Raw genomic sequence first — 26,504 nt, 5'->3', positions numbered from 1 at the left:
CACCACGACAAAAAGGAAGGAGAAAGAGAAGGAGAGGTGTGTGTAGGAGGGATTATTTGTTGGTTTTCACAATGTCAAGAGGACACAGAGAAGTGGCCGGTGTAGGAAGAAGGTGGCAGTGGCATTGCATCTTAATTGATGGCTGGCGTTTGAATCGGCCTGCCCGCCCACCCACCCGGTCAGTCGGTCGCTGTGACTTATGGGTTGTTATAACACATGTGAGTGTTTGCAGTGGCCTGAACTCCTCGGGGACGATAGAGGCAGATACGTTTTGCATGTTGTTTTAGTTTTCGTACAAGACTGATGGAATAGACAGAAGGTCAGAGAGAACAGAGAGAACAGCCATTTCTCCTTTGTGTTTCAGCTGTTCTTCTCGGCTCCAGAAAAGAGCAGGGGCCGAACTGACAATGCCACACAGCTGTAGAAAGCACAACCTCGTGTTTCCAAATTGGTTTAAGGCATCTAATCTAATCTAATCTTCAATCTGTCATGTTGATTTGCATAAGCTGCTTTTGGGGATTTATCAAATACCAGCGCAAACTGTCCACAAAAACGGATTTGACAAAATATCCCCTAAACACAAGACGATGCTCGAGCAAGCATAGGGAGAGAGAGGGAGAGAGAGAGAGAGAGAGAGAGAGAGAGAGAGAGAGAGAGAGCAAGGGAGGGAGGGAGGGAGGGAGGGAGGGAGGGAGGGAGGGAGGGGAGGGAGGGAGGGAGGGAGGGAGGGAGGGAGGGAGGGAGGGAGGGAGGGAGGGAGGGAGGGAGAGGGGGGGTCACTACCATCTCTACATTGTCTGAAGAAGGAGGGAGCAGAGTGATAGAGTGAGAGCAGAGATGTATTTCACTGAAGCCTATAAGCCTACAGGTCCTGAAACAAACAGAACAATATCGCTGTCATCGTGTTCCAGTAAGATCGCTGAAAGATCGATTCCACCCTCATTTTCATATGTAATTGGGAACAGATCATCACAGAATTAATAATGTAATTAGCTTATGGCAATGATTTAATTCTGGGAAGGAACTGCGTATTAAATCACTGCTAAGACGTGCATAATAAGTGTCCGAATTATATTAGCAGCAGAGGAATAAGGTCGGAGGTCAGGCGCTGTGTTCCACACCCTCAGTCAGTCTGAGGAGGATTAGCCTGAGGCTAACGCTAACACAGCCCGCCAGATGGATCTGCTCGGCTACGCTAGCTAGCTAGACTCCCGGGAGGCCCTAACCATACTCCTCTTTTAAATGGCTGAGAGGGCAGCCTCAAGTCATAAACACATCATCTCATACACACAACACACTGAACGCACACACAGACACATCGTCATACCCTTCTGAGACTAGACATGCATGTTTATCACACGTGTATCACCTAGTGTGACAGACTGACAGGGAAACCGAAGACGCAATTACAGTGTGTTAGTCTCCTACTGTTCTGCAACAAAGACACAGACACACACAGACACAAAGCATATAGACTTGTAACTATTTTTCTTGTCGGGGTAGGTAGGGTAACACCTCCCAAACTGTAGAGAAATGTCTCAGCGCAGTGCCCTCCCTTCACTGGGACTACAGCTCTCATTTTGAGAGAACCACTGAGTGCAGTCACAACACTCACACATCTGGTGTTAATTTGCTTTGGTTTCCTGAAAACACAAACTTTGGTTTCCTTTCTTTAATACCACAAGCATTGCATTTTTCAAGGGCCATGCCCTGATTTGCTTTGTGTACCGTAGGCTCTGCTAGCTTTGTGTAGTGTAGGCTCTGCTAGCTTTGTGTACCGTAGGCTTTACTAGCTTTGTGTAGCGTAGGGTCTGCTAGCTTTATGTACGGTAGGCTCTACTATCTTTGTGTAGCGTAGCCTCTGCTAGCTTTTTGTAGCGTAGGCTCTGCTAGCTTTGTGTAGCGTAGCCTCTGCTAGCTTTTTGTAGCGTAGGCTTTGCTTGCTTTGTGTAGCGTTGTCTCTGCTAGCTTTTTGTAGCGTAGGCTCTGCTAGCTTTGTGTAGCGTAGCCTCTGCTAGCTTTTCGTAGCGTAGGCTCTGCTTGCTTTGTGTAGCGTTGTCTCTGCTAGCTTTGTGTAGCATAGGCTCTGCTAGCTTTGTGTAGCATAGGCTCTGCTAGCTTTGGTTGTTGTAGTTGTATGGCTGCTGCTGTAGCATTATGTATTTGTGTGTGTTGTTCTTATGTTTTTCTGTGCCCTCTATAAGCAGGCGTGCATGAAGCAGTGCAGGACCTTGTTTGTTGTTGTTTGGGCGTCTGCTGTGTGTTGCCGGGGGCGACACAGACGGTGTGTGGGGCCATCGATCAGGCCGGCCAGGCAGGTTGGAGGGCGGATAACAATACCCCTCTCGGCGGGACGCTGGCGCTCTCTTCCTGGAGCGTTGAGGGGAAGGGGGAGGGTGCACGGGAAGTGGCCCAAGCCCCTCTGAGGCCTTTACCGCCTGTTCTGTTACTGTTCTCCATGTCCCCTGTATACCCCGTCCCCATCCGCGTTCCCCCTCAGATCTGTCCAACAGGAACTCCCAGCTGCTCCCTCCCTCCACACACACAGACACAGCCAACCTCACAAAGATGACATCAATCCCAACCATGATGTCGCCACCAAATTACAGGACCACAAACAGGGTCTTCTGAAATCCTACTTCTGTACCTCTGACTCTGCCGTTTAATGTGTGAGAGGTAAGGAGACTGTAGGACTGTTGAAAAGGTGGTGACTCGCCCTTCAGTTGATTGTGGTGACTCTCTTTTCAGTTGATTTGCCCCGTGGGTGAGTATAGTTACATCTGGATAACAACACTGGCAGATCATTTGTACATAAATACTTAGCGCCACGTTAGCAGAATGCAGGGACATGGAGCAAGGGACCACGCAGGGCTTTCTTCCTCTTATTGACCTGTAGAGGCCCTGGAAAGGCCCTGGAAGACAGGCTATCCTGACATTGGGTTCAGAAGGACAAGCTATCCTGACATTGGGCCCTGGAGGGCAGGCTATCATGATATTGACAGAGACACCCAGCCACAGGCTGTCCTTATCCCTGCCTATATCTCCAGAAATACCTCCCAAACAGTCAGACTACCAAACCCAGGATTGGGTGGCTCTAGTCATTTGGGTCACTGTGGCTCTCGTGGTATTGCTGCAACTCCCCTAGCCAGAAACCCAGAGCAAAACAAAAGGCATATAAACAGAAGGGAAATGAAAGAGTGTTTCTTGGGTTGTTCTCTCCCTAGCTGGCTGGCTGGGTGCTCTCTTTATAGCCTGTCATCACAGAGAGAGCTGCTGTCGAGCTGGGAGAGAAGGGGGAGAGGGAACCAGGGGCGAAAGAGAAAGAAAGATAGAGAGACAGAGAGAGAGAGAGAGAGAGAGAGAGAGAGAGAGAGAAAGGAGAAAGAGAGGCTAGCTCTAGGCCCTGTTACACAGCAGCTGGCTGTCCAACAGCCAGACCTGTTAAAGAGCTGCCTAGCTGCCGTAGGAAATTAGTGTTGTGAATGTTAGAGCCATACAGACCATAACACAGCCCACAGCAGTCTGGGAGGGAGGCCGCTAGGCAGGCGGGGCCTGGAACCCCTTTTTGGTTCCAGGTAGAACTCTTTTGTGTTCCATGTAGAACCCTCTGTGTAAAGGGTTCTACATGGAACTTTAAAGGGTTATACCTGGAACCAAAAGGTGTTCTTCAAAGGGTTCTCCTATGGGAACAGCCAAAGAACCTTTTCAGGTCAAATTAACAAATTAAACACTCAATAAATACACAGATGCCGAAATCCATATGTTCAAATATCAAGGTTTGGCATAATTCATTGAAAATAAAATGTGATTTGAAATAAGCTGGAGGGAGGCTAAGAATGAGTAACATAAATAGAATGGAGATGTTTTTGTGTAGCCACAAGCACATCTCTAGTGAGAGATGTCTTAGAGAGCATTGCCTCCCCAGGTCCCAGTGCCTTACCCCCAACCGCAAGCCCTCAAGCCACCCCCCAGTCCCACACACACACACACACACCCTCGTTGCCCCTAGAGGATAAGGCCTCTGCTGTGAACCTGAACGGCAGGAGAGGAGAAATGAATCATTCAACACGGTAAGAGACTGTTAAAGCCTCTGAACATTTTACAGGCTGGCTGGAGGCCTGAAATACACTAACATCCCATCCCACCTCAGGAATCCCAGCTACCCACTGAGAAGAATATGAAAATACAACTGTCGAGAGGTGTCGCTTCCAGTGAGATTTGTGTACATCGCTGGGATGTGTAATAACAGAAGTGATTCATATTGTTGTCATTCCTGGCTTGTTCTGTCAACTCTTCCATCATCTGCCTCTTGGTCCAAAGAATTTAGAAAACGACAGTACTAACAGACTAAATTGGCCACACTTGTGTTGCAACTGGAGAAAGAACACAGTGACAGCAGCCTTCAGGTGCTTTTTAACAGGCCCTTTACCAGGCTCAGATGTGCCGCACGGTGCTGAGACAACAACAAAAAACACACAAAAAAACAGGACACCTCTCATCCCTCTGCCTGTATACTGAGGGTGAAATTCATGCCCCCCCCCCCCTAACACACACGCACACACCCACACACCCCAGGAAGTGAAACCAGGCCTTGTGTGGAGTGTTCAGAGTGGCAGCGTGGCGGCACCCACTCCTCCAGCGCCCGCGGCTCCCTGGGATGTGGTGTGGTCGGGCAGCGTGGACGCAGCCATCCATTAAATCAGACAAGGTTTGCATTTTTATTTGGACGCCGCTATTAATAATGAAGTGATGCACCGCTGGCATATTCCCCTCCCTGTCCTTTCACCCCTCCTCCCTCCTCCTCACTCACAGATGCTTTTGGCTCTCTCTGCTGGGTCCAGCTGAGTACTAACGTGATACCTAGCTCAACACGCTCCATTCAACACAGCCATACGTTGAGTCAACAGCAGGTTCACACTGCCCCCTCCTCTTCTCTCAGCCAGGCAGCCAGCCTGCCAGCCTACCGAGCACTGCAGGAGGGAATGAGAGCCAGCAGCTCTATATTATACAAACAGTCAAAGTCAGTATGTTCCATGACTAACGTGGTGGCCCTTGCATCTAGGCACACTCTAGAGCCATTTGAGGGACATGGAGTGCTCTGTTCACTCACTAGTGCGGTTCATGCTGGGTAGCTAGATGAGTGACTGAGTGCCCACTGGAGGTATATGTGAACTGGAGACAACGTCCAAGATGTCCGACCGTTGTTTCCAATGTAATCTGGTCACGTTTGCGTGCACCGTTTTCGTGGCTGCTGTCATCTGCTTGACAGAGCCGATAACAGTGGAAAGCGTGCTTCTAGACTGGAGCCCTGGCCCCGTGTGAGTGCCAAGTCCAGGGCATTATGAAGACGCCTGCTTGCGTTCGTAAAAGAAGGTTGACAAAGCGTGATGAACTGTGTCATTTGAATAATACTTCACAACTGTTCCCAATTAGCTGTCAATGTCACTGCCAATAGGCGCGCTTCGACGGTATTTGTCTACATGCCAAATAGGTGGTGGACAGGCGGGCGGTGGGGTTTCAACATAAAACTAGTGAATAATATGTCAGACTAAATCCTTTATAGTGTTGTAGGTTTACACACCACAACGAAACTATACTTTTACATTGGGGCTAGACAAAAAGTTTGCATCTGTTAGTTAGACCCATCTGCATTGAACCACAGGAGGCATGGGCCCTGTACTCGGCATAGGGGTAGAAGGTGAGAAGACTGGCACAGAGAGAGACAGATAGGGGAAGAGAGAGAGAGAGAGAGAGAGAGAGAGAGAGAGAGAGAGAGAGAGAGAGAGAGAGAGAGAGAAATCGAGGGAAGACTGGCAGTTTTAAACCAACCAAATGTTTAGTTAGTCAATCATAGTTACCCACAACCCCTTAGGGCATTCCCTCTTCCAGAAAAGTGAAGGAACGAAAAGAGAGAGAGAGAGGTAGCTGGCTTCAGGCCCCTGTTCTGATGCTCTATACTCAGCAGTGGTGTGTATTCATGGATACCAAGGGAAGCCAGGCTTCCCCCCAAAAAAATAGTTAAATGTAAAAAAAATATAATAATAATAATAATGTATCTTTCGTCTCTCTGTGTTTCATAATTTTCCTTCAATTCACAAGAGGCAAAAATGTATCTCACAGGTGGAAGCATCCGAGCGAAACTGCACCCCTCTGTCTCTCTATGTGTAGGCCATCTATCTGATGCTGTCTGGTCCAAACGAATAGGACATTGTCAAGGGAAGGCAAGGGAAGCCAGCGAGCATCTGGCCTACCTTGACAAAAAAACTATAACCAATTTGCCAATCAGGGTTGAGATAAACTGAACGAGCTCATCTGTGAAAAGTGTCAAGGGAAGCCAGCTTGGATTTGGCGTCACTCCTGTCAAATCCCATTCAGAGCATTTGTCATTGACAGAAAAATTGGAATTGTTGCGTTTAGTTTTAGTGTTGTCCTCCAGTGACTAGCCAGCCAGCTAAAATTGTCCCTTCCCTAAATTAGCCATGGATGGGGATAGGGATTTGGAATTGTGGTTTTACTTAAAGCTCCGTACTAGCCAATGATTATAATGGTGATTCTGATCCAAACATTAATTCATACATTGTGCCCCTGGCCTGAGAGGATGGAAGTTCAATACGTAGCTAGATGTAACTAGATAATGTTAACTAGCTAACGTTGCCCGTGAATGAAATTTAGGGGGAAGGATGGCTTCTCCAGTGATTTTACCCACGCACCGCTACTGATTCTCAGTAACACCTGAGAACTGACTGTGGCATTACACCACCACCAGGGCCACGTAAGCAGCCCTGCACACTGGCTCCCTACCCAGGCTCCAACTATCCTGTTTTTCTTTGTCTGTTTGTTTTCCATATTCCTTTCCAGGAGTGATATGTGGGCCTCCGTTGTGTGGTGTGGATGGGGTGTGAGGTGGTGAGTGGCAGGCAGTGACAGCCCTCACACCCCCGTGCCCCCCCCCCCGTCCCCGTCCCCCCGTCCCCCGTCCCCTCCCCTGTCACACTCTGTCCGCTCCGTCACAGACAGGCCAGGCAGACCTCCTATTCCCTGAAGTCAGGCCGTCCCTGGCCCGTCCCCTGGCCCACACTGTCACTCACCGCCCGGTCGCTCATTTAGGCCAGGCCATGTGACCAGACTGACCCTGTGACTAGTGGACCAGGACAAGACAGGACAGGACAGGACAGTACAGGACCTGGCAATGGTCTATTCAGGCAAAACACGGAGACTGAGACTGTCAACACGGTGTGGGTGGTGAGCTGACGGCTGCTCCTCCCTAGCCGGGCCTGGTTTAATGTGCCTGTGGCTGTTCCGGTTTAAAACCTGGGGCCTGAAAGGCTAAGATGGTTAAGAGACTGAGAGGCCGGCAGGGAGGGAGGATATAAGCAGCACATTGATGGACAGTAGCCATCTGAACATGCCACCAAAAGGGCTTTTGAAGCCCGGCTGCATGTAAGGCGCCCTTGAAAACACTGAGCGATGTTTCAAAGCCTGGGTTTCAAACAGTGCTCCCCGCAATGTCAGAGTACCAGCAGAATGTACGTATGCAGAGAGCTAAATGATGCTAGGCTTGGAGTAAGAAGAAACAGCGTGGTATATTAAGTTCCTCTCTTAATATAATGATACATACACACGCATTCACAAACACACTCAATGCTCTCGCAAGCACACCCAAATTATGGGCATATTTACATTGGTCAGGAGAAAAAACGACTGAGTCTTTCTATTGAGTGCCTGTGGGAGTTTCCAGGTGAACAGCGTCTGTTTGCTTTTTAATGACAGAGCAAATGCAACACACACTCTGCACAGCGCTGTTTCTGGCTAGGTGGGTGGGGGGCAGTGTGTGTGTGTGTGGGGGGGGGGCAGTGTGGCACACAGCGGCTCATTCATGGCAAGCAGGCTCTGGGGTCAGGCCTGTTGAGGTAGGGGGTGCGGCTGGGACACACTAATGGCCCGTGGAGTGAGAGGGCCTCTGTGTTACAGGCACCCAGGGGCCAGAGGCCTCCCAAAACCACAGCTCCACCACGGACCAAGAGGCTACTCTACCCACCGCCACCAGCTGACAGCAGGGAGGCCAGCTTGGGGAGGCTGGTCTGGGGGTGGGGCACAATGCAGAATCCTCCACCACTGGACCCCTCTTTGTAAACATGATGAGAAGAAAATGGCCCCTGCCTCATGACATCACATCCTGTCATCTTTGGGCACATTTCTTGCTGAGACTGTACTTGAATGTTAATTTGAGAATGTTTGAAGTCGTCCTTGACTTATTGAAAGAGAGTGTGTGTGTGTGTGCGTGTGTGCTTGTGTGCGTGTGTGTGTGTGTGCGCGTGTGTGATGGTTGCTAGTCAATATGAACTGCAGGAAGGGCTCGGAATGACGCTGATAAAGCTGCATGTGAGTCTGTCAGTCCGGCCGTCCGACCTGAGTGTGGAGGGACAGATGGGAGACAGGGAGTTATCCATGGCCTGGCACTGTTTGTTGCTTTTAGGGTAAGGGGATCCCTCCCGGAAGGCTGTGGGGGGGGGGGGGTGGGGGGGGGGGTCACATCTGTCTGGGACATGCCCTGTGGCAATGTCGTTTCACCCCAACATTCACCCCTCTTGCCTCCTGCCCTCCCTCCCAGGCCCCTATGCTGATCCTTTGTAATAAACCAAGCCGATGGGAGTTACGGTCATCTCTGCTCCTATAACTGACTCTAACCGTCATATTATAGTCTGCAGGACTCCACCTCAGGCACTGGACCACACAAACCAGCTCAACTTTCCAACAGTAGACAGCCAGAGATATCTGGCTGGGAGAAAGGAAAGGCTCTCTATTGAGACAGAATTAACCATGAAGCGATGTGGGTGTCGCAGTTAAACTGAATTAGCATTGAATGTAAATGTCTGGCTACTTAATGGCAGAACAGGTGCAGTCAGAGACCCTAAATGAGATAAATGAATAAAACATTTCTCTCTCTCCCTCTGCCCCTCTCTCTTCTCTCTCTTTCTCTTTCTCTCCTCCCTCTCTCTCTTTCTCTTTCTCCATCTCTCAATCTCACTCTTGCTGTCTCTTGCTCGCGCTCTCTCTCTCTCTCACACACACACACACACACACACCCACACACACACACACACACACACACACACACACACACACACACACACACACACACACACACACACACACACACACACACACACACACACACACACACACACACACACACACACAGAGAGAGAGAGAGAGAGAGCGGTGAAAGCTGACACAAAGTCAATGGCATGAATAATTCACAGCACTCTCCTTCTCCGAGCCACGGCTGACCTTTCCCCGCAGGAAGTGGAATCGAAACACAACAATGGGCCTGGAGCTGAAGCGTACCACGCGAGGGGGTGGGGTAGTGGGGGTCTCCCATAACACCACACCACCACCAAGACATTAAAGATGGGTCAGAATAAGGACGATTAAACAGAATGAGTAAATCATCGCTAAAGCTCATATACCTCACCTACAGCTGCCTGTCTGTAAACCCTCAACTAAAACTAAGCCCTCAGAATGAATAGATAAACAAATCTGTAATCCACAACCACAAGTGTTATGTATTGTGTTCTACCATCTAGGAATCAACAAATGCTTGTAACTCATCCATTTTCAATTATATCTCATAATGTCCACAAAACGTCACCACTTCCCACAGAAATAGTGATGAATTCCCTGACAATGCTTCCCATGTCTTCCTATACGCTAGTATTATATAGCTGTCATTAGTGATCCATTCTATCAGTGTAGTCGTAGATGAGTGTACTGTAATGTGTCAGGCATTAACAGTTTGTGTGTGTGTGTGTGTGTGTGTGTGTGTGTGTGTGTGTGTGTGTGTGTGTGTGTGTGTGTGTGTGTGTGTGTGTGTGTGTGTGTGTGTGTGTGTGTGTGTGTAAGTGTGTGTAAGTGTGTGTAAGTGTGCATGAGTGTGCGTGTGTGTGCATGTGTATTTTGGGAAGTAGGACAGACAGGGGAGTAGGGCTGATGGCTGATGTGATGCGGTGAGGCGCCATGCTCTGTGATCTCAGCCTGCTGATGAGAGCTAATGAGATTAGTGAGGCCCCAGGTGTGTGCGTGTGTGTGTGTGTGTGTGTGTGTGTGTGTGTGTGTGTGTGTGTGTGTGTGTGTGTGTGTGTGTGTGTGTGTGTGTGTGTGTGTGTGTGTGTGTGTGTGTGTGTGTGTGTGTGTGTGTGTGTGTGTGTGTGTGTGTGTGTGCGTGGGCGTGGGTGTGGGTGTGGGTGTTGGTGCGTCTATTTCTACTTGAATTATTACACACTATTTGAATCTAATAAGTCAGCCATCATTCAAGACAAATTAGGTAGCGGCCTACATAGAAAAATATGGGATACTTCCTTCGATTTTCTAGTCTGACATTTTCCTATTTATGTGCCAAGAGAAATAAGAGTTAATAAAATGGCAGAATGTGCACTTTAAGCAGGGCGGCCTGAAACTTGCTTGCCCCCCTGTTAGACTTTCACTTCCTCCATCTCTACAGCACAGCTTCCTACTTGTAGCCCCAGAACCCCTGATGAATGTAAATCTGAGCTCAGAATTTGATTAAGTCTCACATTAGTCACAGTGAATTGAAAGACAAAACAATAAGAGGACATTTTGGATGTTCTTGAATTTTGGAATTCTTCATCATTTCAACGCATTTTTACAAGCTCAAACTTTTTTCTTCAAAGAAAGCCTTTGGTGGACATACAGGGGGGCAAAAAAGTATTTAGCCAGCCACCAATTGTGCAAGTTCTCCCACTTAAAAATATGAGAGACCTGTAATTTTCATCATAGGTACACTTCAACTATGACAGACAAAACTAGAAAAAAGAATCCAGAAAATCATGTTGTAGGATTTTTAATGAATTTATTTGCAAATTATAGTGGAAAATAAATATTTGGTCACCTACAAACAAGCAATATTTCTGGCTCTCACAGACCTGTAACTTCTTTAAGAGGCTCCTCTGTCCTCCACTCGTTACCTGTATTAATGGCACCTGTTTGAACTTGTTATCAGTATAAAAGACACCTGTCCACAACCTCAAACAGTCACACTCCAAACTCCACTATGGCCAAGACCAAAGAGTTGTCAAAGGACACCAGAAACAAAATTGTAGACCTGCACCAGGCTGGGAAGACTGAATCTGCAATAGGTAAGCAGCTTGGTTTGAAGAAATCAACTGTGGGAGCAATTATTAGGAAATGGAAGACATACAAGAACACTGATAAACTCCCTCGATCTGGGGATCCACGCAAGATCTCACCCCGTGGGGTCAAACTGATCACAAGAACGGTGAGCAAAAATCCCAGAACCACACGGGGGGACCTAGTGAATGACCTGCAAAGAGCTGGGACCAAAGTAACAAAGCCTACCATCAGTAACACACTACGCCGCCAGGGACTCAAATCCTGCAGTGCAAGACGTGTACCTCTGCTTAAGCCAGTACATGTCCAGGCCCCTCTGAAGTTTGCTAGAGAGCATTTGGATGACCCAGAAGAAGATTGGGAGAATGTCATATGGTCAGATGAAACCAAAATATAACTTTTTGGTAAAAACTCAGCTCATCGTGTTTGGAGGACAAAGAATGCTGAGTTGCATCCAAAGAACACCATACCTACTGTGAAGCATGGGGGTGAAAACATCATGATTTGGGGCTGTTTTTCTGCAAAGGGAACAGGACGACTGATCAGTGTAAACGAAAGAATGAATGGGGCCATGTATCGTGAGATTTTGAGTGAAAACCTCCTTCCATCAGCAAGGGCATTGAAGATGAAATGTGGCTGGGTCTTTCAGCATGACAATGATCTCCAACACACCGCCCGGGCAATGAAGGAGGGGCTTCGTAAGAAGTATTTCAAGGTCCTGGAGTGGCCTAGCCAGTCTCCAGATCTCAACCCCATAGAAAGTATTTGGAGGGAGTTGAACGTCCGTGTTGCCCAGCAATAGCCCCAAAACGTCACTGCTCTAGAGGGGATCTGCATGGAAGAATGGGCCAAAATACCAGCAACAGTGTGTGAAAACCTTGTGAAGACTTACAGAAAACGTTTGACCTCAAAGGGTATATAACAAAGTATTGAGATAAACTTTTGTTATTGACCAAATACTTATTTTCAACCATAATTTGCAATTAAATTAATTAAAAATCCTACAATGTGATTTTCTGGATGTTTTTTCTCATTTTGTCTGTCATATTTGAAGTGTACCTATGATGCAAATTACAGGCCTCTCTCATCTTTTTAAGTGGGAGAACTTGCACAATTGGTGGCTGACTAAATACTTTTTTGCCCCACTGTAAGTCAGATGAAATGCATGAACTGTGCGACCTGCACATCTGTCAGGGCACGGCTGTGTCACCTCTGTGAGGCGCCCACAAAACGGGCTAGGGCTGAACAGGAAGTGACATCAGCTCCCAGAGAGGTGCGCTTCCTGTCTGCCATTCTTCGCTGGAGACAAAAAAAACACAGCGATCAGCAGGAAACCCTGAACATCAGCTCAGAACCCAGATCACTTCCAACATCCTTTCCACACCTAACCACACTGCAACACACACACACACACACGCACACACACACTGACATACAGACACACACTCTTTCAGATGGACGCTTATAGAAAAAACCACCACCAGCTATTTCAAAAGACAAAACTCTATCCCAACCATTTAGACACCACACTATGAATGGAGGTCTGTGTTCTGCAGATGTCTGGCCCAGAGAGAGACCCATCAGAAGACAATAAACACTTGGGGAAAACAGGAGGGAGATAAATGAATGACTGTCATCAATTTTTCATGACCCTCTCCATTTCAAATGAACCCCTTGTCTGTGTGTACCTTGGGGGGCATCTTTAACATTCATCCCTAGAGGAGGAGGGGCTTGTTCGAGGGTGTAACAGTGGGTGAAATCCTGCTCAACGCTCACAACCCATCTACACTGAAACGTCAAAGGCCACTAGAACCCAGACTTTTAAAGAGAAAAAACACTCAAACCCCCAGTAAATGTATGACTGGCAGCATGGGTTCCCCCCCTTCTCTCCACCTGACTGCATGACTTTGATTGACGGGACTCACTGCTCTCCTGTCACTGGCCCTTACCCCCCCCCCCCCCCCCCACGTTACTACCCCTCTAAGCCCCACAGCCCACGGACAAATGCTGAAAGGTCTCCCGCGGGCTCCCGTGGAGTGGCCAGGGGTGACCCCCACCCCCGGAGGACACAGATGAGTGGCCCCAGCAACCTTCTAGCACTGAGCCTCAGACACACTGAGCCTCTGAGCCCCTCAGCCTAGCAGACTAGCAGACGAGCAGCCTAGCAGCCTAGCAGCCTAGCAGCCTAGCAGACTCGTGGAGCCTGAGCTGAGCTGTGTGGTAGGTAGCCCTCAGGGCCATGGGAGAAGAAAGAAGGGGGAGGCGAGAGAAATCAAACACTGCTGAGAGAGAGTGAGAGAGAGAGAGAGAGAGAGAGAGAGAGAGAGAGAGAGAGAGAGAGAGAGAGAGAGAGAGAGAGAGAGAGAGAGAGAGGGAGAGAGAGAGAGAGGGAGAGAGAACCTGAGCCTACGCCTTCACTATGGTGAATCACTAAAACAATACTGAAATACACTACGGAAAAAATAAGGAACAGAACGTCAGAAATCAGCTCAATGTAATTGAAGAATCCATAGAATCTAACCACTTCTGGAAAATTGGAAAACTTTAAACAAACAACAACATGAAAAGTTATCTGTATGTATGGATAAACCATTTCTCCAATGTTGGTTCCATAACAAAGAACAAACAGCAAAAACATATACAAGTGGAAAACTTACATACACTTAGATCATTTCTAGTCGTTTTTCAATCACTCCACAAATTTCTTGTTCACAAACTATAGTTTTGGCAAGTCGGTTAGGACATCTACTGTGTGCATGACACAAGTAATTTTTCCAACAATTGTTTACAGGCAAAGTATTTAAAATACAATTCACTGTTTCACAATTCCAGTGGGTCAGAAGTTTACATACACTAAGTTGACTGTGCCTTTCAACAGCTTGCAAAATTCCAGAAAATATGTCCCGCTTTAGAAGCTTCTGATAGGCTAATTGACATCATTTGAGTCAATTGGAGGTGTACCTGTGGATGTATTTCAAGGTCTACCTTCAAACACAGTGCCTCTTTGGTTGACATAATGAGAAAATCAAAAGAAATCAGCCAAGACCTCAGAAGAAAAAATGGTAGACATCCACAAGTCTAGTTTATTCTTGGGAGCAATTTCCAAATGCCTGAAGGTACCACGTTCATCTGTACAAACAATATTACGCAAGTATAAACACCATGGAACCACGCAGCCGTCATACTGCTCAGGAAGGAGACGTGTTCTGTCTCCTAGAGATGAACGTACTTTGGTGTGAAAAGTGCAAATCAATCCCAGAACAACAGCAAAGGGCCTTGTAAAGATGCTGGAAGAAACAGGTACAAAAGTGTCTATGTCCACAATAAAACGAGTCCTATATCGACATACTGTACCCTGAAAGGCCTCTCAGCAAGGAAGAAGCCACTGCTCCAAAACCGCCATAAAAAAGCCAGACTATGGTTTGCAACTGCACATGGGGACAAAGATCGTACTTTTTTGGGAGAAATGTCCTCTGGTCTGATGAAACAAAAATAGAACTGTTTGGCCATAATGACCATTATGTTTGGATGAAAAAGGGAGAGGCTTGCAAGCCGAAGAACACCATCCCATCTGTGAAGCACAGGGGTGGCAGCATCATGTTGTGGGGGTGCTTTGCTGCAGGAGGGACTGGTGCACTTCACAAAATAGATGGCATCATGAGGCAAGAAAATTATGTGGATATATTGAAGCAACATCTCAAGACATCAGTTAGTTAAAGCTTGGTCACAAATGGGTCTTCCAAATGGACAATGGCCCAAAGCATACTTCCAAAGTTGTGGCAAAATGGTTTAAGGACAACAAAGTCAAGGTATTGGAGTGGCCATCATAAAGCCCTGACCTCAATCCTATAGAACATTTGTGGGCAGAACTGAAAAAGCGTGTGCGAGCAAGGAGGCCTACAAACCTGACTCAGTTACACCAGCTCTGTCAGGAGGAATGGGCCAAAATTCACCCAACTTATTGTGGGAAGCTTGTGGAAGGCTACCCGAAACCCACTACCCATTTGACCCAAGTTAAACATTTTAAAGGCAATGCTACCAAACACTAACTCAGTGTATGTAGACTTCTGACCCACTGGGAACGTGATGAAATAAATAAAAGCTGAAATAAATCATTCTCTCTACTATTATTCTGACATTTCTGACATAAAATAAAGTGGTGATCCTAACTGACCTAAGACCGAGAGTTTTTACTAGGATTAAATGTCAGGAATTGTGAAAAATTGAGTTTAAATGTATTTGCCTAAGACGTATGTAAACTTCCGACTTCACCTGTACATGTTCAAACACAAATCTTAGAATCAACTATTAAAGACTACCAGAACCCACTAGATTCTCCAACTACATTGAATGAACTACATGACAAAATACAACCCCTCCAACCCACAAATGCCTGTGGGGTTGATGGAATCCTAAAATAAATTATAAAATTTACAGACCACAAATTCCAATTGGTTATACTTAAACTCTTTAACATCATCTTCAGCTCTTGCATATTCCCCAATATTTTGAACCAAGGACTGATCACACCAATCAACAAAAGTGGAGACAGATTTGACCCCAGCATCAACCTTGGGAAAATCCTCTGCATTGTCATTCACAGTAGACTCGTACTCAGCAAAAAACAATGTACTGAGCAATTGTTTTTTTAAACAAATTACCATATGACAGACCACGTATTCACCCTGCACACCCTAATTGATAAACAAACCAAAACAAAGCCAAGTCTTCTCGTGCTTGGTTTCAAAAAAGCTTTCAACTCAATTTGGCATGAGGGTCTGCTATACAAATTGATGTAAAGTGGTGTTGGGGGAGAAACATATCCAACATTGTAAAATCCATGTACTCAAACAACAACTGTGCAGTTACAATTGGCAAAAAAACACACACATTTCCTTCCACATGGCCGGGGGGGTGAGACAGGGATGCAGCTTAAGACCCACCCTCTTTGACATATATATCAACGAATTGGCGAGGGCACTAGAACAGTCTGCAGTACCCGGTCTCACCCTTCTAGAATCTGGAGTCAAATGTCTACTGTTTGCTGATCATCTGGTGATTTTGTCCCCAACCAAGGAGGGCCTACAGCAGCATCTAGATCTTCTGCACAGATTCTGTCAGATATTGGCCCTGGCAGTAAATCTCAGTAAGGCAAAAAATAATGGTGTTCCAAAAAAGATCCAGTTGCCAGGACAACGAATACAAGTTCCATCTGGACACCGTTGCCCCAGAGCACACAAAAAACTACACATACCTCGGCTTAAACATCAGCGCCACAGGTAACTTCCACAAAGCTGTGAACGATCTGAGAGACAAGGCAAGCAGGGCCTTCTATGCCATCAAAAGGAACATCAAATCCGTCATACCAATTAAGATCTGGCTAAAAAATACTTTAATCAGTTACATAACCCATTTTCCTTTATGGTTGTGAGGGTCTGGGTTCCACTCACCGACCAAGAATTCACAAAATGGAACAAACACCAAATTGAGACTCTGCATGCAGAATTCAGCAAAAAGAGTAGAATTAGGACAATACCCGCTAATTATCCACATCCAGAAAAGAGGCGTTAAATTCTACAGCCACCTAAAAGGAAGCGATTCCCAAATAAAGCCATCACCTACAGAGCAATTAACCTGGAGAAGAGCCCCCTAAACAAGTGGGTCCTGGGGCTCTGTTCACAACCACAAACAGACCCCAGGACAGCAACACAATTATACCCAAACAAATCATGAGAAAACAAAAAGATAATTCCCTGACACTTTGGAAATAATTTACAAAAAAACTGAGCAAACTAGAATGCTATTTGGCCCTAAACAGAGAGTACACAGTGGCAGAATATCTGACCACTGTGACTGACCCAAAATTAAGGAAATCTTTGACGATGTACAGATTCAATGAGCATATCCTTGAGATTGAGAAAGGCTGCCGAAGGCAGACCTGGCTCTCAAGAGAAGGCAGGCTATGTGCATATTGCCCACAAAATTAGGTGGAAACTGATCTGCACTTCCTAACCTCCTGCCAAATGTATGACCACATTAGAGACACATATTTCCCTCAGATTACACAGACCTACAAAGAATTCGAAAACAAATCCAATTATGATAAACTCCCATATCTATTGGTGTAAATACCTGTGTGCAATCACAGTAGCAAGACCTGTTGCCACAAGAAAAGGGCAACCAGTGAAGAACAAACACCATTTTAATTACAACCTATATTTATGTTTATTTAGTTTCCCTTTTGTACTTTAACTATTTGCACATCATTACAACACTCCATATAGACATAATTTGACATTTGAAATGTATTTTTTTCTTATGGAACTTTTGTGAGTGTAATGTTTACAGTTAATTTTGTATTGTGTATTCTCTATTTCACTTGCTTTGGCAATGTAAACATGTTTCCCATGCCAATAAAGCCATTAAATTGAAATTGAGAGAGAGAGAGAAAGACAGAGAGCGAGAGAAAGACAGAGAGCGAGAGAAAGAGAGAGACAGAGAGAGAGAGAGAGAGAGAGAGAGAGAGAGAGAGAGAGAGAGACAGAGAGAGAGCGAGAGAGAGAGAGACAGAGAGAGAGAGAAAGAGAGAGAGTGTGAAAGTACAAAAGTGAGAAGAACAGAAAGGAACACATCAGAAACAGAGACAGTGATGGAGAGTGAGAGCTTGAGTGAGACTGAGAAAATAGGGCGTGTAGAGGCAGAGGGAGAGGGAGAGGCTTACACAAACACACACACATGCAGCACGGACGAATGAGTACACCTCTTTTAGAGTCAACCAGGCGCATGATAGGATTGTGGACAGCGCGCTGCATATTGTTAACCCTATATTAACTTGGAGAGGTAGAGGTTGATGGTTTGTTATTATGCCCTATTCTGTGAGGGATTAAGTGGGCCACACACAGACACACACACAAAACCTCTTTGTCACCCAAGAGGAAAGCAGCGTGTGTAAAGAGTGAGACTGAAGCAGAGCTTACACACAGCGCCATGGAGCGGATGGGGACTAAACTCACTCATTCTTTCTCTCGTTCTCTTATTCTCTCTCGTTCTCATTCTCTACCTATCTATATGTCAGTCCCCCAATGTAATTGCTGTACAATAGGGCCACAATCTGGACAGGCTTTGGGGCAACAATAGCGGCTTCACCCCGATGCTGGATAATGCAGAGAGGCCATGTGGCAGTGAAAGGATCCTGCTAATACACATATTCATCTCATCACACTAATACCAGGCTGAATGGACCAGGCCCAGCCACACACACACACACACACACGCGCACACACACACGCACACACGCACACACACGCACACACACACACACATATATAAACACACACACACACACACAATCAGCAAGACTCTAAAAAAAACATTTCAGTTTGTAGGTCTTCTCTACTAATAATAATGGGCCAGTGGAGGCTCCTCAGAAAATGTTATCCTTTTAAGATAAGACTAGAATAAATATATTCACGTTAACAAATGACTGATTGAAACACAATAAAGGTCAACAGTACCCTCAACAGCACTCTGTAGGGTAGCACCATGGTGTAGTCGGAGGACAGCTGGTTTCTGTCCTCCTCTGGGTACATTGACTTCAATACAAAACCTAGGAGGCTCATGGTTCTCACCCTCTTCCATAGACTTACACAGTGTTTATGACAACTTCTGGAGGAAGTATGAACTGACATGGTGTCGACCCAATCAAAGGATCAGGTAGCACTGCAGTGCATAAAATGGAGAGAGTAGTTGACTCAAAGAGAAAGAAAAACAATAGTTGAACAGTTAAAAAAATATAAAAAATGAATGAGAAGCAAGAGAGAGAGAGAGCTATCTATATTTTGTTTTATTTATTTTCACTTTTACTTACCTAGCTTGTGAATGCAGCTAGCTAGTTCAGCCTACTCAAACACCCGGCTCAAACAGAGAGGGATCCTATATGTTAGCTATCTGGCTATGGCTATCCAACACTGGAACATCCCACCTTACTCTGCTATGGCCAGCAGAGATAGGTGGGATGGGCTGAGGGAAGCTGAGGGTTGGGATGTGGAATTGGAGACAAGTGGGAGTGGAGTTGCTGTGCAGGATAGAGAATGACGGTCGAAGATAAAGTATAAAAAATATAGTCAAAATAAAACATAATAAAGAGTATGTTTGAATGACACTGAGGGGCAGTGTTTTTACAACTAATGCCGGTTTGCCTGAGGCTGATGCCATGCAGGTGTTTGTACACATACATATGCACACACTCTCATTCAAATACACACATACACGGGCACACACATATATAATAGTGCCAGACATGCACTCAAACATATACAGTTGGCCATGCTGTTACAATTTTAGTTGTCCTTGATGTCCTTTTTTTGTTGCATTGTTGGTTCCTGATTTCTTTTGTCTTTTCTTTTTTCTCATGAGTTCATTTTATTGGTTGTTGGAGCATTGGGGGGGGGGTTCTTGGGGGTGGAGAATGGAATTAATTATCTTTTTTTTTTAAATTCCTTTTTCTTTCTTTATTTTTTATTGGGGGGTGACTGTGGGAGGGGTCTCGGATGGTTGAGGGACAGCTATGAAGAACTGTGGGGGGGGATCTTGGAGGGTTCGCATCCCTGTTTTTTTGGGGGGGGGGGGGGCTTGTGGGAGATCTGTCAACCTGCCCTTGAGCAGGGTGATGACCCTGGATGCTTCTGTGTGTCACTCTGAATGGGAGTCTGTTGGATGGCTGGTGTTGTGTAGTTGTTGAGCGGCTTCACTGCAAGTATATTGTATGTTTTGGATATTCAATTAAAAAAGAATTTTTTTTTGCTAATAAGAAATTTGAAACACTGGAACTCTTCTAAGTCAAGGTAAGTTTTTGGCTGATTAATTTCTTGCCACTGAGGCAATAAACTACTTGCTGTACACTGTACTGCATGATTGTAGAGGGTTTATTAACGAGTTAGTTCAAGTAGCTAGCTATGTTGACTATGGAGTTAGCTAATATGCTGACAACGTAGTGTTTAGTGGTAATGGCATGAAGGTTTGGCTTGGAAAGGTTTTTTTCACCTGGTCCCAGACAGCTGTTGTATTGTGCACTGAAATCCACAAGTAAAGGGAAAAGGTGAGAGGAGGAGAACACATAGATGCGAGAAGGAATTATACAACGAGCAAAGTGATGATGCTGTTTGTATGTGGCTACTATGAAAGTGAACTGTGTTTATCCATTAAATGGATAAACATATCTGAATTTCTCCAACAGAAACTTATGTTTGTAACTGTTGGACTGATGATTACACCCTAGATCAGCAAGAGGCAGGCAAGAATGTGCAAGACATTAACTTCTTGGTGACAGGGGGCAGTATTTTCACGTCCGGATGAAATGCATGCCCAAATTCAACTGCCTGCTACTCATCCCCAGAAGATAAGATATGCATATTATTAGTATATTTGGATAGAAAACACTCTGAAGTTTCTAAAACTGTTTGAATCATGTCTGTGAGTATAACATAACTTATTTAGCAGGTGAAACCCAGAGACAAACCATTCAGATATTTTTTTTTGAGGTCACTCTCTTTCCAATGGGTTTCATTGGGAATCCAGATTTCTAAGGGACCTTCTTGCAGTTCCTATCGCTTTTACTGGATGTCAATAGGCTTTAGAAATTGGTTGAGGTTATCCCTTGGTGTAATGAAAAAGTATGGCCATCTTGAACGAGGGTCACTTGAAGTGTACTGTTAGATAGAGGCACGTGACCAGAAAGCCTGTATTGAACACAGATCATCCCGTCTTCAATTTTATTGATTATTTACGTTAAATAATGCCTAAAGTTGTATTACAAAAGTAGTTTGAAATGTTTCGGAAAAGTTTACAGGTAACTTTTGAGATATTTTGTAGTCGCGTTGAGCAAGTTGGAACCGGTGTTCAACTTCAAACGCGCCAAATAAATAAACATTTTGGATATATATCGACGGAATTAATCGAACAAAAGGACCATTTGTGATGTTTATGGGACATATTGGAGTGCCAACAAAAGAAGCTCGTCAAATGTAAGGCATGAATTATATTTTTATTTCTGCGTTTTGTGTCGTGCCTGCAGGGTTGAAATATGCTTTCTCTCTTTGTTTACGATGGTGCTATCCTCAGATAATAGCATCGTTTGCATTCGCCGAAAAGCCTTTTTGAAATCTGACATGTTGGCTGGATTCACAACACAACAAGTGTAGCTTTAATATTTGCTATCTTGCATGTGTGATTTAATGAAAGTTTGATTTTTACAGTAATTTATTTGAATATTGTATTTATCTGCATTTTCCCTAGCTTATGGCCAGGTGGGGCTAGCGTCCCACATATCCCAGAGAGGTTAATGAATGTGTCACTGTCTGTCACCTTGATTACTCAAATGTTTCTCTCGACCTGTGCACATATGTTGTAAACTTTAATTCATATAGGCTTGGTAGCAACCTTATGATGTGTAAAGGAAAAATGTGAGTATCATGTAGTAGCCTAAACCTATCAATGTTACATTGAACTGGGTGAATGGAATATGAATGACAGTCATCCATTATGCTGTAATAGAAGAACTGCAACGCCAATGGGTTTTTCATACTCAACAGTTTCCTGTGTTTATCAAGAATGGTCCACCACCCAAAGGAGTCAACATGGGCCAGCATTGGAGTCAACATGGGCCAGCATTGGAGTCAACATGGGCCAGCATTCCTGTGGAACTCTTTCGACACCTTGTAGAGTCCATGCCCCGACAAATTGAGGCTGTTCTGAGGGCCAAAGTGGGGGTGGGGACTCAATATTAGGAAGGTGTTCTTAATGTTTTGTACACTCAGTGTATACTATCTACAGGAATCATCATAATCCCAAACTAATGATTGACAATCACAACTTTCTCCTTTCTGTTTGGATTTGCCTTCCCCAGACCACTGCAGCCTGTTGCTGTAGGTAACGCTCGGCATTCTATTAAACATTCAACTGGAGGGCAAAGCAACCTAGTTTTAATTATCCTAGTGACTGGTTCTGGAGTCTCTCTCTCTCTCTCTTTCTCATTCGCATTCTCTCTCCACTCTATCTGTCTGTCTGTCTCTCTCCCTCTCTCTCTCTCTCTCTCTGTCTCTCTCTTTGTTGTTTTTGTTAGAGAGCACAAATCCAGATGTTGGTCTGTGAGTGGAGATCAGGCCAGCCAGAGGGGCTGAGAACGCCTCTGGAGGGGGTGGAGGAGGGCGGGGTGGAGGGGGGGCGACAGGAAGTCCCACGGTATCCACGGGAACTCTCACATTCCATCTTCCGAGGGCTCGCTGACATCCTTGACATCTCCCAGCATGCTAGCTGAGCTATACAGAGCGGAGTAAAGCGGAGCAGAGTGGTGTAGAGCGGAGTGGAGGGGAGCAGAGCGGAGTAGAGCGCTGGTCCCGAGAGGACAGAGCAGAGCAGCACTTCCTCCTTTGGGGCTGGGGCTACATGGGGCTGGAGCTGGGGTTCCCAGAGACAAAACAAAGCCAAGGACACACTCAGGGGCCCTGCCCTGCCCAGAACACTGCTTTGTTAAGGGAAATGCATAGCTCGGATCTAGCTTATGATGTACGCATTTCTCGCCTATTCTGCTTGTAACTAGACCTAGGTGAAAAGGCGATTAGTAGAGGTACATTGACAGGGATCAGTCGAGAGAGTCACACACACACACACAAATAGACACACATACACCACACCCTCCTGCTGGAGGATCTCCAGACCGGGGAATAATGGAGTGTGTGTAAACTGAGACGCCTCAAATGAGCCGACGGGAACGGGAACAGGGCTTGTGATGTACTGATACCATGCCGTTCTTCAGACCAGCCAACACAATCACCTATGCAGTACACACACAAACACACACACACACACACACACACACAATAAATGTGCTCTTTGAAACTGTTCCATCAAAGCCTCACTTTGGGACACAAGTGTTTATCTACATCTTAAGGCTTTCTCCAAGCAGAAAAACAAGTGAGGAGGGGTGTGTGGAGTGAGACGAGGCAGAAGACAATAGTGGGCTCTCTGTGGGGTGGAGTAGGAGGAGGAGAGTGGATGGAGGGAGGGAGGGAGGGGATGAGTGTGTGTATGTGTGGGGGGGGGGGGGGGGCAGATCTGATCTGAAGCCCATCTGAAGGAGAGGAAAAGGGGGAAAGTGAAGAGATCGTCTATTAGATGTCAGTGGGCTTTTGTGTCCATGTCAATGAGGAGGATTAAGGTATTTGAAATAATCTGACTGAGACTCGGATAGGTCTCAGCACAGAGAGCGAGAGGAGCGTACGGCAGAGCAGGAAGACCACACACACGCGCGCGCGCACACACACACTAACAGGTAAACAATAACACGGTATGCACAAGGCAGCCATTACATTCACCGACACACTGTTTTCGTAGATAACCTCAATCAGGAAAACAACCGTAACCTGACTTCACACACGGAAAAGAAGATCGCAAAAAGCAATAAATAAAAAAAGATGTTTTCCCACAGAAAACCCAATGCTTCATATTGTGTGTTTACAAAGTAGAGAGGGAATAAACCACAGTTAATATGAGATTTGTTCTTTTAACAACATAATAAGGCATCATTAGTGGGGTTTTTCCATTCTGGGGGATTTGCTGCAGTTATTCTGGTGTCTTATAAGAGTGATCTAATTAGTGAATCACTCTCCCTTCTCTCTCTCTCTCTCTCCTCTCCTCTCCCTCCTTTCTCTCCTCTCTCTCTCTCTGTCCTCTCCTCTCTCTCTCTCTCTGTCTCTCTCAGCCAGGAGAATTAGCTAACGCTAGCCTTGCTAATTAAAGCTCCACAATCGAATCTGGTCTCTGAAACAAGAGCACACTAATGAGGCCTTATTTATTGAATTAAACAACTTCAAGGAAAAATATAGAAGTTAGAGTTTTTTATGATGTATTCGGGGGGGGGGGTAATAAGGTCTAATTGAGATGGTATCTATCAGCAAAGGCAAGCTGCTTGTTTGTGAACCCCCCCCCCAAAAAAAAAAAAAACGAAGAGCGGGTAAAAAAAAACCTGCCAGAATACATCAGACATAAATGAGGTTCTTTTTCATTTTTTTTTCTCTCTTTTTTTTCTGTTTTCACATGACCCATTTTCCGGTGCTGCAGGAGCGCGTGACAGGGAGGAGAATAATTGTGTATGATGGTATGATAACCTCACAACTAAGCCGTGGACTGGATACCTGGAAAAGCATAGGGAGAGGAGACAGTCACACCACAAGGGACCAGCCATAGCCTCACAGGACACATGGTTATTTTTCAGTTGATTCACCTGGGTCCTCTTTGGATATCTTAATAGTCTATGAACATCAATACATTCCCTTTCCCCCACAAACCTCAGCAAATAATAGTATTTTACAGGTGCTGGGAGAGCAATATGAATTGTGCTGAGGCCAGTGCAGTTCTTTGTGTTGATGTATCTCCTGAAAGCGTAAGGCACTGAGCAGTCACAAACACAACAGCAGTGTTCTGGCAGTGAGAGAGGATGAGCTCAACAGAAGTTTCTGGGTTCATCTGGCCATTCTCATCTGAGCCCTGTTTGTTCACTGAAGTCTGAAGGTGTGTGACGGTAGAGAGGGGAGCAGGGGGGCCGGGTGGGGGTTTCAGCTGCCCCCCAAGAGTGCTGACCCTTTCTGGCCCAGCGAAGCGGAACGTTGGGCAGTGAGGGTAAGAGGAGGGGAGGGGGCAGAACACGTGTCCCAGGTATGGGGCCCGCTTCTCTCCTCTCCTGGCACTGAGAGAGCTGCATGTGCCACAGCTGATGTGCATCTGTCTCCAAGGGCAAGAAGTGTGTGTGTGTGTGTGTGTGTGTGTGTGTGTGTGTGTGTGTGTGTGTGTGTGTGTGTGTGTGTGTGTGTGTGTGTGTGTGTGTGTGTGTGTGCGTGCGTGCGCGCGTGTGCGTGTGCGTGCGTGCGTGTGCACGCACACACCTGAATAGACTTGGATTATGAATATCTTGGAATACTGAACTCCACCAATATATGTACATATTCATCATAGCCCATACTCTAGCACAGAGCAATCAGTTATTTTTGAGGTTGGTTCGGTTTCGTCCGATTATTCAAAAATGATCACGTTTTTCGATTTCGGTTTCGATTATTTGGGTAGTTCATTACTAAGATTCATGTGCCAAACTATGTCAAATATTGGTCTGTTGGAAAACTACAACCACCTACTACATCTCAAGGTACAGGCTGGATCTGATTTATCTCAAGAGAAACTGTGAACTGTGCACATTCAGCTCACAGAAGAAGAAAAAATTAAATGGAATTCAAATCATTGAACTGACGTTAGTCAATTAGTTGTTTATAAAATGAAAAATAACCAACATTTTGGTTAATCACTCAGCACTATCATACACACACATAGTGCACATACATACCTCACCCCATATACATCCTCTGCTTCAGTAGGGTTTAGTCTTCACAAATGAGCCCCGAAGTCCATTTGACAAAAGCGACAAATCAGATCTGCCTCGTCGCACTGAACAATAACTCTGGTGTGAACCAACACCGCTCTGTGTGGTTTAAATCAAAAGCTTCCTCCCGTGGCTATAAATTAGACATTAGCATCAGCTCATACAGCCGCTGAGATACAGGCGCTGTGGAGGTCCCACCAACAGAGCCGAGTTCACCAGGGCTATTGTGTTAGATAGACATCTAACAAGTAAAACTCCAATACTCTGGGACTAACACCCCTACGAGCACGACTGGTAATATTACAACAAATGAATACAGTAAAGCTATATGGGAGGCTGAGGTCTAATGGCTCCTGTCTAGCTGAGAGAGACAAATGCACTGTGGAAGATAGAAGGCCCGTGTTTGAGTGTCCTGGAGGAATGATGTGAGGGAGGGAGGGAGGGAGGGAGGGAGGGAGGGAGGGGGGGAGGGAGGGAGGGAGGGAGGGAGGGAGGGAGGGAGGGAGGGAGGGAGGGAGGGAGGGAGGGAGGGAGGGAGGGAGGGAGGGAGGGAGGGAGGGAGGGAGGGAGCTTGGGCTCCAAGCACTTTGGCAGCTATTGTTTCACAGTCCATTATCCATGTGGGTTTTATTAAGGGGAGCGGAGAGGAAAGGAAAGGAGAGGACAGACTCCTCATTCTGCCTCCCCTCGTCTTCCCTCCCTGACTGCGGAGGAGCACTCATTGTACACACTGACCACTACATGTACACTCTGACCAAACCATACCAGATACATAGATTGTACTGATTGTGTGCCCCGCTTTCCCTCATGGCATCAGCAGCCTCAAAGGGAGTAATACACAGACACATGCACACAGACATGCAGGCACACACACACACACACGCACACACACACACGCACGCACGCACACACACACGCACACACACGCACG

The 26,504-nt window shown here is 46.0% G+C and overlaps 1 protein-coding gene across 7 annotated transcripts in view; it reads right to left on the bottom strand.

The window, feature by feature from the left end:
• Window positions 1-26,504, bottom strand: part of LOC135548784 (transcription factor COE1-A) — a 157,964-nt gene that overhangs the window by 116,144 nt on the left and 15,316 nt on the right. The gene's annotated exons all lie outside the window — the stretch shown is intronic.

This window comes from Oncorhynchus masou, chromosome 11 (genome assembly GCF_036934945.1).
Source record: "Oncorhynchus masou masou isolate Uvic2021 chromosome 11, UVic_Omas_1.1, whole genome shotgun sequence".
NCBI lineage: Eukaryota > Metazoa > Chordata > Actinopteri > Salmoniformes > Salmonidae > Oncorhynchus > Oncorhynchus masou.
The sequence above is the reverse complement of the archived record's forward strand: the minus strand, read 5'-3'. Positions and strand labels throughout refer to the sequence as shown.